This window comes from Rousettus aegyptiacus, unplaced genomic scaffold (assembly GCF_014176215.1).
Source record: "Rousettus aegyptiacus isolate mRouAeg1 unplaced genomic scaffold, mRouAeg1.p scaffold_m13_p_9, whole genome shotgun sequence".
In the NCBI taxonomy this organism is placed as follows: domain Eukaryota; kingdom Metazoa; phylum Chordata; class Mammalia; order Chiroptera; family Pteropodidae; genus Rousettus; species Rousettus aegyptiacus.
This window is the reverse complement of record NW_023416312.1, coordinates 91822039-91833878: the sequence shown is the minus strand read 5'-3', so window position 1 is coordinate 91833878 and position 11840 is coordinate 91822039.

Here is an 11840-nt window from a genome sequence, read left to right as displayed (position 1 = left end):
AGAATAAACAATTATCTAACCATCATTATCAATATTGTTATATTCGAAAAATTTTTTAATATCCCTGAATTTCTTGGAGCTTTGTGTGTAAAGCTGAAGTTTGTTCAGTTAAACTGATTTGGGCTGGTATCCACACATATTAATTTTTCTCAGAAGCATTTTAGAAACTTAATTAAGCTGGCAGGTTATGTCACTCTCATGGTCATTCTTGAATGCAGCCACATTTCCAAAACCTAAAGGCAAGTTGGAAATTATCTTGGCATAATGCAATGTACATTTTTTTTTGTTTAAATGATAGAATTTAAAATACCCAGTAAAAAATAGTTTTATTCATACCCATGGTTCCCAAAACACTTGTACTGTCTGTCTCTTGTTAGCATTTCTACAAGTTGTTCCCCTGGCTTGAATAGTTCCATTTCTTTCTCCTACCAGCTAAATTCTCCTGCATCTCAAGGCTAAGATAAAATATAGCCTCTCCTATTAGCTTTCAATGCACTTCTGATTCTACTCAAGTGTGGTTAAGTATTCCTCCATATGTATCTATTCATGTCATCCATATTAAATTTATCTGTATATTTGTTATCATTTTTCAATCCATGGATGAATGAAAAGAATGAAGTGTCATTCACCTCTGTAATCCAACATGCTTAGTGATACTTACTGCATAGAGTTATTGTGACAATCAAATTAAACAATGTTCCTTATGGGTTGAATCTACTCATTGAAGGACTCTTCAGTACCCTTACTGCTTCGTTGCCCTGCTTTCAGTGTTACTAGTTTTTCTAAGTGCTCATAGTGTTCTATTCAACCATTGGCTTTGGACTTGTATACATACAGAAAGCTATAGAATGAAAAGTCAGTCACAGAATGGAACAGTAATTATATTTTTTCTTTACATGAATATAAAAAGTTAATCACAGAAGTGAGTATCATATAGCCCAAAGAATACCGGAATAAGTATCAGAAGGTTCTGATTCAGAATCTTAGCTTCTCTAATTCCTAGATGTGTCATTGTAAACAAGTCGCTTAAACTGAGTCACAATTTTCTCATCTGTAAAATATAGTTAGACTACCTGCATTATTACTTTCATGGTTGTTTGTTATCATTGGGGGCCTACAGAATGTTTGAGTGGATAAGGTCCTTAAAAGTCACCTAACCCTACTCCTCATTCTGCTAATGAGGGAACTTAGATTCAGAGAGCTTAAACCAGTTTATCCCGGGGGTACAGCTAATTAGGTGAGGATTCAGTCCCGCATTTCTTCACTCATTTCACTATATCCTAATGACTTTCTATGTTCTACTAACAATTAAAATAGCAATAAGAAATTAGTTTATTTTATAAACTTTTTTCTTAAAATTGATATGTAAGTGCTTCTTGACAACTGATAAGAAAATCACAAAGCAGCAAGTGTGTATTCTTTAGTCTACAATCGTTGAATGTTTATACTGAGCCAAGTTTTAAAAGGCTTATTCGGTTTTATGCCAATAACATTACTTACAAATGCTGAATTCAATCCCAAAAATTATAGAAAAGATCAAAACAGGAAATTTTTTTGAAATTTACTTTGTCCCTTGTTGCTTACATTTAAATGACAAATTCTCTTCTATCCTAAAGGTATTTCCTATTCAGAACAGGAAACAGTTTCTATTCATGAAACAAAGCTTGAAATTGAATTAAAATAATTTAATTACACTATATAATTACCTTCCACAATCTTTAAAGTCAAGAGGCCCAGGGGACCTGGCTATTTGTAGAGATGTTTAATCCTTTTTTACTTTACTGTTCATTAAACAAAGGTAATTCCTTCCTAATTCCCCTCTGACACACATTATGCCTCTAAAGAAGAAAAGACCTTAAACAGAGTCTTTTCTTTAAACAGAGCTGCTGAGTATGTCAAATTATTCAGGCAAGAACTCACTGAACAACTAAAACAATAGTTTCAAACAGATGACACTGTGTTTCAAGAACAAAAAATATGTTAAATAAACTATTGGGGCATGAATTTAGCTACCAATGGGAAATCACAGTGAGCTGCAAATTTATGCCTGAGATGTCAATATCATTCTCAAGTTTATCCCTCACTTAAATGTCCTTTATGCAAATCTACACCAAACTAAGAAGAAAAATGTGGAGGTGACTGAGAGATGCACATGCAATTATGAAAAATTTAGGTCAGTTTCAAGACCCTTTAGTTTCTAGCAGATAGATGTACATGGATGGTGAATTGCTCTCCTTTGAAAATTAGCAAGGCTGGCCACTGAAGTCCTTTATTTGGTTGGCTAATCCATCTCCTTCTTTAGCAAGAAAACCTAGATGGATCATATCAAGAGGAAATTTGAAGAGAGGATTCTGGGAAGATGGCAGCCATCATGAGTGTGTGGGGGAGAGAGAGAGTGCTCAACTAGGTAAATGCCTAGCAGAAATGCTGTATCATAGTGTCAAATATAGGTTTGAGTTTATTCAAAATGCTAATTTTGTTTCAAAAGTGGAAATGCCATTTTACACTCCAACATCAATGTGTAAAACTTTCAGTTGTTCTGTAGTCTTGCCAAAACCTTGTATTTTCATTAATGTAAGCAATTCCAATGTGTGTATAGTGGTATCTCGTTTTGGCTCAATTTACATTTTTCAATATGATAATCCTATGTATCTGTCCATGAACTAATTGGCTATTTATATATCTTCTTTTTTAAAATATTTGTTCAAATATTTTTCCAATTTTTATTTAGTTATTTATTATTATTGATTTACAAGTTTTTTAATATTCAGATACAAATCCTTTATTACAAATGTGCTTTTAATGTCTATGATTTGCTTTTTAATTTTCTTATTTTTTTTATTAGCAGAGGTTTTCATATGAAGTTCAATTTATTTATTTTCTATTCTTTAAAGAATAATGTTATTTGTTTTCTTAAAGAGTTTGGCTAACCCGAAGGTCAATGAGATCTTTTCTTCTGAAAACCTTTTAGTTTCAGCTTCTTTAGACCTGTAATCCATTCCAAATTATTTTTAATGTATGATGTAAGGTAGTTGACATTTGTTTTAATATAGATATTCAGTTGTTCCAGCACCATTTGTTGACAAGATTTTCTTCTTTCCATTGAATTTCATTAGCACTTTTGTTGGAAAGCAATCAACTATGTATGTATGGGTCTAGACATAGATTGCCTCTTCTGTTCTTATTTGTTTATCCTTATGCCAATACTACACTGTCTCGATTAATGTAGCATTATAATATTTACTGAAGACAGATAATTTAAGTATTCCAGTTTTGTTCTTTTTTGTCAAAATTATTTTGGCTGTTCTGGAGCCTTGAATCTCCCTATGAATTTTAGAGTTAGCTTGTGAAATTCTAATTTTTAAAAAGCCTGCTTTGGTTTTGATTTGGATTACATTGAATCTGTAGAACAATGAGGAGATAATTAACATTTAAATAAGATTAAATCATTTCTATATCTCTAATTTCTCTGAGAAATATTTTGGAGTCTTATGTGTCGAGTTTTGTGACATTTTGGTAATTTCTAATTACTCTATGTACTGATATTGTTATAAGCATATTTTTTTCTTGCTGTCTAGTCCATTCAATAAAATGTTGAAGAAAGCAGGGAGGGTAGACATCCTTGTCTTATTTCTGATATTAGAGGTAAACATTCAATAATTTATCATTAATTGTAAAGTAAGCTGAAAATTTTTGTAAATACCATTGATCAAACTTAGAAAGTACCTTTCATGCTTAGTTTGTTGAGAAGTTTTTCATGAATAGTTGTTCAATTTTATCACATGCTTTATATGTGTCTATTGAAATGATCATGCTTTTTCTGCTTTATTCCCTCCATTTGGTGAATTATATTAATTAATTTTAAATGTTAGGTAACCTTTGCATTACTGGAATTACCCCACTTGGTCATGATATATTGTCCTTTTCATAAACCTCTCCATTCGATTTTCTAACATTTTTCAAGGATGTTCATGCCTATCTTCATGTGATTTATTAAAATTTAATTTTCTTTAATAACTAATTGTATTCTATAAAACTTGTTTAGTTACTAATGCAAACACAATGCAAACTAAACATTTTTGAGACAAGTGGGGAAATTCAACACTGACTGGGTATTTCATGATATTAATTAAGAAATTATTCTTACTTTTTTTAAGTCTGTTAATGGTACTGTGGTTAAGCTTTTTAAAAATTCAGTTTCTCTAAAGTTTTTGGACTATTCTAGTTTATTGACCTTCCCATATATATTTTAGAATTAGTTTGTCTGTATGTACAATAAATCATATTAGGATTTTGTTTGAGATTGTGTTAAACTGTAGATCAATTTAGAGAGATTGACATCTTAACTATATTGTCTTAAAATCTTTGAACACAGAATGTCTCTTCAGACAACACACAGCCACTCTAGAAAACAGTGAGCCAGTTTCTTACAAAAGTAAACATACATTTACTGAATGACTCAACAATTCCACATTTAGGAATTTAGCAAAAAATAAAAGATAGAACCTTGTGTTCACATGAAAACCTGTGCATCAATGTTTACAGCAACATTATTCATACCTGTCAAAACTAAAACTCACATGCCCATACGACAACTTGATTGAACCTCAAAACATTATGCTATGTAAAAGTAGTCAGCTTTAAAGAGAAACACAGTGTAAGATCCGTCCATGTGGCATTCTGGAGAAAGTAAAACTATATGGAGCAGAACAGAGTAGTGATTGACAAAGAAAAGAAAAGAGAAAGTTCTGACTGCAAAGGCGCAGCATGAAAATTTTTGGGTTTTGGGTAAATAATTCAAATATAGAATATTTAGCACAGTGTAAAATAAATGATACTTTGTTTTTAATTTCAAAAGATTGTGCATATTTCATATAACTTTGATACTTTCTATACAAGAAGTTTGCAGGCCATAGCTCTCCCTTTGTTATCTGAGAGACTCATGGAAGCAGTCATTACCTAAATTATCCGATCGTATTTGTCCTACAAATACAATGTCCAAGGATTATTTATCCCTGCTCAGACCTTCAGAAAAAAGTAACATTGAGCAGTCTAGGAGCTGGCCCATTAGGAAAACAAATATAAATTGCTCCCTGATTTTACACTATACTACGAGGCTATAGTAAATAAAACAGTATGGTATTGCCAAAAAAACAAAAACAAAAACAAAAAACTGGAACAGACACATTGGTCAATAAAACATAATTAGAGAGCCCAGAAATAAACCCATGCCTATATAGTCAATTAATCTATGACAAAGGAGGCAAGAATACACAATGGGTAAAGACAGTCTATTCGATGAAGGATGTTGGGAAAACTTGACACATAAATGCAAAAAATGAATCTGTACCACTTTCTTACATCATATACAAATATAAACTCAAATTAGATTAAAGATTTAAATGTAAGACCTGAAACCATAAAACTCTTACTTGTTTTTTTTAATATAGGCATATAGAGCTGTAAAATATCCCTATAAAGTTAGCGTTTATTGAATCCCATAACTTGAGTTACTATGTTTTCATTTTCATTTTTTTCAAAGTATTTTCTAATTTTTCTTGTGAGTTCTTTGATACATTGGTTATTTAGAAGTGTTGTTAATGTCCCTTGCGTAATTGAGAAGAATATGTATTCTGTTGTCGATGGGTATTGTATAAATGTCTAATTATAGTTAGTTTATACTATTCAAGTTTCCTATTTCTTTGTTTAAAAAAATAAAATGTAGTATTCGCTTCCCTCTATCTTTTGATTGGAGTGTTTATTCTACTTGTATTTAATGTGATTAATGATGTTAGGATTTATATCTGTCATTTTCTATTTGTTTTCTGTATGCCTTATGTTTTTGGTGGGCCTTCATCCCTCCATTATAATATTTTCTTGTGTTAAGATTACTCTCAAATATACTTTTTTTTAACCATAGTGTTCCTCTTATCTTCTTAGTAGGTGTCCTGTAGATTACAATTAACATCCTAATTTATAACAATCTAGGTCAAATTTATACTATTTTAATTTCAATAGCATAAAAATCTTTACTCCTATATTGCTCCATTTCCTTTCCCCTTCTTTATACTATTATCACGTAAATTACATCTTTATAAATACTATGCCTATCGACAAAGCTTTATAATTATTACTTTATGCAGTTGTCATTTAAATCAAATCAAATAGGAGGCAGAAAAAGCTTTAGAAATAAAAATATATTTATACTGTATTTACTTATATAGTTACATTTATTATAACTTTTTATTTCATCATATGAATTCAAGTTACTTTCAAGTGCCTTTTCATTTATACCGCAAGGTATTTTTATAGGGCAAGTGTTTTGTTTCTGTGTGACTGTTCTAATTTCTCTTTTATTTTTGAAGAATAAATTCGTTGATAGTTTATTTCACTCAGCTTTCATGTTTTCTGCTGGGAAGTTAGCTGTCAATGTTATTGAGTATCCTTTGTAACTGATGAGTCAACCTTTGCTTCTTTCATGATTCTCTTGCTTTGTCTTTGTCATTTGACAAACTTAACTATGATGCCTTTAGGTATTCATGTTCTCCAGTTTTTCTACTTGAAGGTTCACTGAGCTTCCTAGATGTTTAGATTAATATTTTTTATCAAATTTGGGAAGTTTTCAACCATTTTTTTCAAATATTCTTTCTGCCCTTTCTCTTACTCTTCTGGTACTCTCTCTCATTATGTTTGTTTGTTTGTTTGGTATGTTTAATGGCATGCCAAAGGTTTCTGAAGCTCTGTTCATTCTTTCTCATTCTTTTACTTTCTATTCTTCAAATTATATACTCTCAGTTGACTTTTGTTCATGTTTGTTATTTTTCTTCTGCTAGCTCAAATCTGATGTCTGCTATTGAGCCTGTCTGGTGAATTTTTCATTTCAGTTATTCGGCTTTTCAGCTACAGAATTTCAATTTGGTTCTTTTTCATAATTTACATCTTATTGGTATTTTCTATTTGGTTTGACATCATTGTCATACTTTAATTCTTTATACATGATTGTTTTTAGTTCTTTGAACATATTTGTTCTATGTGATTTAGAGTCTGTCCTGCAAGACTAACATCTAGGCTTCCTAAGCGTAAAGATTTTATTTATTGATTATGTTCTGGTATATGGTACATGCTTTTCTATTTCTTTATATGTCTGATCCTTTTCTGTTAAGAACTTGACATTTTAAATATTGGAATATGGGGTTTTGAAAAATCAGTTATTGTTCCCCAAAAGGATTTATTGTTGTTACTCTTAGTTTTTCTTGCTTGTGTTGTTTGTTTGCTTAGTGACTTTTCTAAACTAAATCTGCAACATCTGTATTCTTTCTTGTGTGTGACCATGAAGTCTCTACTTTATTAGCTTAGTGGTAAGCTAATGATTTGTGAGAAGTTTCCTTAAATGTCTCAGAACAGTACATTTCCCAGCCTTTGCTAAAGTGTTCTGTTTATATGTTGGGACATGCCTTCTAGGTTCTGGCAGTCAATTTGCAAATCTGTGTTCATCTTCGCTTCCTGCTTGTGCAGAGCCTCAAGGTCATCTAGAAATGAGAGATTGTTTTTCATGTACTTCCTGGGTATACTCATAGCCCTGCACATACTTCTCAAATTCTCAGGAATATATTTGAGCTATTCAAAGCTTGTTATGAATAATATCTCATTCCCTAGATTTTCCTTTTGGCCAATCTCTTCTTGGTTCCAACTGGTATAACCACCTCCGGCAGCTGGAATATTGTGTAAGTATGGCTGATTGTTTTCAATAAATGCCTTAAGAACTTACACTGGTCTTGCTCTTAGGTCAAAACAAAACAAGTTATTTAAGTGGGACTTTCCTAAGAGAGGCCAGACAGATCAAAAACAGTGACTATGCTTTAGACACAGGGATTTGGGACAGCTCTAAACTCTTTGTACCTCCTCTAGTGATGTGTCAGCTATTGGTTTTCACAGCTATCATAGTTGTAAGCCTGTTTAACTTTCTTGACTTTTACCTTTGTACATTTGTTTCTCCAGTTGTGAGAGAAGAATAATGAAACAGAACAGAATTTTGCTAATCTTAGCTCTGTTATCATGCCCCTCCTACATTTTTAAGCACCTATCAAAGAGATAAAAAGTTCACAAGACTGAAGTCTTATACCATGTGTAATGTGCTTTATTATTACAAATAATGTTTTTAATCATCTATGTTAGCAATTTCCAAGAAACAAATTCTTCATTGCAACCACGCAAAGGAACCCAGCAGTCTTGGGCAAGGAGCACCGGATTTAAAGAGTTTTACAATCGCATCACAGATATTCTCTGGCAAGTTTACCCTTTCTCAGTGGAAAATAAAATAATTCTATCCCACCAATTGGCTTGATCTGCATGATGCAACTTGCAGTATAAGTGCTTTAGTTAAGCAATTGTTTTGTCTCTGAAGCCAAACAGTTTGAAAACTAGATCAATTGGAAATGTAATAATTTGAAAGATAATATCAGATTTGATTCATTGAGTCTGCTTCTGTTACCAAAGACTGTTTCTTCCATTTGGTAAGGCTCTCTTTCCAACCCAAGGAGCAGAGAGAATTCCTTTCCTCCACCACTCACCACATTTTCCTTCATGGTAATTAAGTATGTAGTTGCTATGGTCCGAATGTGTATGTCCCCTAAAAATTCATATGTTAATATCCTAACCCCCAAAGATGGTGATATTAGGAGATTGGTACTTTTGTAGGTGCTTAAGTCATGAGTGTAGAGCCTACATTAATGGGATTGATGCCCTTATAAAAGAGACTCCAGAAAGATCTCTAGTGATGACTACCACCTTTCTACCTGTGCCTTGATCACGGACTTCTAGCCTCTAGAAATGTGAGAAATAACTGTTCATAAAACACTCAGTCTGTGGTGTTTTGTTCAAGCAGCTCAAACAAACTAAGACAGTAGTAATGATTGTGATGGTTATGGTTGTAGTAGCAGCCAACATTTGTGATTGTCTACTATATCAGACATTGTGACACACTTTTCATGGATTATCTGACTCTTCATAATAACTCTGAGGTAGGTATTATCATTATTACTATTTTACAGATGAAAAAATGATAAATTTATGCAAGCTTTCACAACTAGAAAATGATAATTACGAGATTCAATCTAGGGCTATGTGCCTATGGAGCATAATCTTTTCCCACTCTTTCGTAGTGCATCTAAAACAAATCAAATAAAGAAAAACAGATTAAAAAAAAGCAAAAATAACCAAAATCCCTACCCCCAAGAAATTCATAAGAGTGAATATAATAAAAATAAAACCACCAGAGAAATTTCAATACACAATCCCCTGCTTTGTCAAAATAATCCTCTAGGCCCTGGGCTTCTGTACTTGACATGGTAGCATGTACTCAATATGTCACTCCAGGGAAAACTCAGAGATAAGGTGTCTATTCGCATTGGCTGAAATCTTCTAAGTCTCTCTGAAAGTGTAAAATTTAGGGGCAAGTACAATGCTAACAATAGGGCAATTCAAGAGAGCTTCTCTAATGAAAACATAAAAGGCTTTTAGATTTGAGCACCTATACGAAGCTGCGTATGGGTAATGGCTTTAAATTCAGCTGATGACTTCAAAAGTTTTGTTTTCCTAACTAGTCACACTACCTTTTGGGATAGGTTAGTGCACGGGGAACAATTGATTTTCACCCCTGTAACTGATACTTCTATCTGCAAATCCTCTTTAGAAGTTATCTACCAGCTGAGCAGTTGGGACTGATAAACCTAAAACACAAGCTTAGATTGTAAGGAAATTAGTTTTAATTTTCACAATGTGGATGACCCACATATGCCCCACCTTCACAAATGAAAACTTTAAGCCCTTGTAAAAAAAATCAATGTTGCATTTGCAGTGAGTGCATGAACACAAGATGTTCAGAATTTTGAACTCTCCTTATCGTATTGCACATCTATAGTTTTGAAATTATTCTTTAGTCTGGTAGCTTTAAGAATAAACTGAGCATTGATTTCTTTTTTATTCTATTGATTTCCCTGTGCGTTTAAGTTTCTATTTGTGAGGCATGTAAATACTAGAGATATCATCTCAATGGGCATTGTCATTGTCCATCTATAAACTTTCCTTTTACATATATTTTTGGCAGCTTTGTTATTATGGTACTGACAAAACATGGGGAAAGGGAGATAAATTAATGATTTACTTAATGTCTTAATTTTAAGATTCAGGCAATCGAGGAAGTTCTAAAGTTTTATGTAAACTCTATCTACACAATAGTAAATACCTTATCCTGAAATTTCTCAGAAAGTACAATTGCTCTGTTTCTTTTCTATTGGATGTTATTTTCTGAAGGTGGAAGTGCCCTAATTTGGCTTTCAGTTAGTCAGAATCTCATTTGGAAGTAGTATTATTATGTGACTCCCTAGCTTTTTAAATAAATTCTTTAATCCCCAAAGTGTAAATTGTGAACACTTGTTAATTTTGACCACACAAACTCAGCCGAAATGTCTCCTTTGAAGCAGTACTTGGGCCCTCGTGGAGAAAGAAGCGCTAATAAAGCAATGATTATCCATCTTTAGAAAGTCCCACGTCATCCAAGGGATATGGTATGTAACTGTCCATAAAGATGCCTCACTGGGACAGTGATTTGTGTTGACAGTGTTGGGGAGGCATTAATTACTACATCTCTCTGATAGATGCTATATTTGAATGGGGGGTGGTACACTTATTGGTAAATCCCATGGAAATAAGCTCTCTCTTATATTGCTAATGGGAATGTAAATTTCTAAAAATTATTTTTAGAAATAACTTGTTAGAAATATTAAAATGTAAAAATACACACAATTTTTGACTCAGCATTTCCACTGTTGAGAATCTATCACACAGAAATAAGGAAACAGTATGTACTTATGTCTAAGTGTGTTCTAAGCAGCCCAAACCCACCCACATGAACACTAGAAAATGAAAAACAACTTCCAAAACTTAAAATTGGGAAAATTTTATGTACTATTATGTGGGTATTAAAAATTGAATTAGATCTATAGCTATTAATTGGGAGAAATGTCCTTGAAGTATAATTAAAAATGAAAAACTTGTATAAAGAAAAAGGAAGGAGTTCCAGTAAACAAATAGATGATAGGTAGATAGATAGATAGATGATAGGTAGATAGATATATGTAGCTAGATAGATGATAGATAGATGGGTGGATAGATGGATGGAAGTATAGAAGAAGACAGATAGATTTGTATCTATCTATATCTGTGTATAATCATTGAGAAAGTGTTTATAGTGATGAAAAGTAGGATTGAGTGTTTTCTTTATGTATCTATGAACAGTTTAACTTGATAGAGTAAGAATATATTCATTTGAAATTACAAGCAAATTAAAAAGGAGGGTAACCTTCATGATATTCTGCTCTACCCCCTCTACTAAGATCCTTCGTGCCCCTTTGAGAATAAGTGGACCACAATGTGGTTGGAAAAGACTCAAAATGCGCACAAAGCCATTCATACATGTATGCAAGATTCAGCAATAACATCACGAAAGGGAAGCTTAAAGATCATTTCATTGTTACAGCCACTATGAAAACAGTATGGAGGTTCTTCAAAAAACTAAGAATTGATCTACCACATGATCAAGCAATCCTTCTACTGGGTATTTACCCCAAAGACTTGAAAACCCATATCCAAAAAGATATTTGCACACCAATGCTCATAGCAGCATTATTCACAGTGGCCAGGACATGGAAGGAACCAAAGTGTCCTACGATAGATGATTGGCTAAAGAAGCCGTGGTACATATATACAATGGAATATTACTCAGCCATAAGAAGAGATGAAATACTGCCATTTGTGACAACATAGATGGACCTCGAGATAAT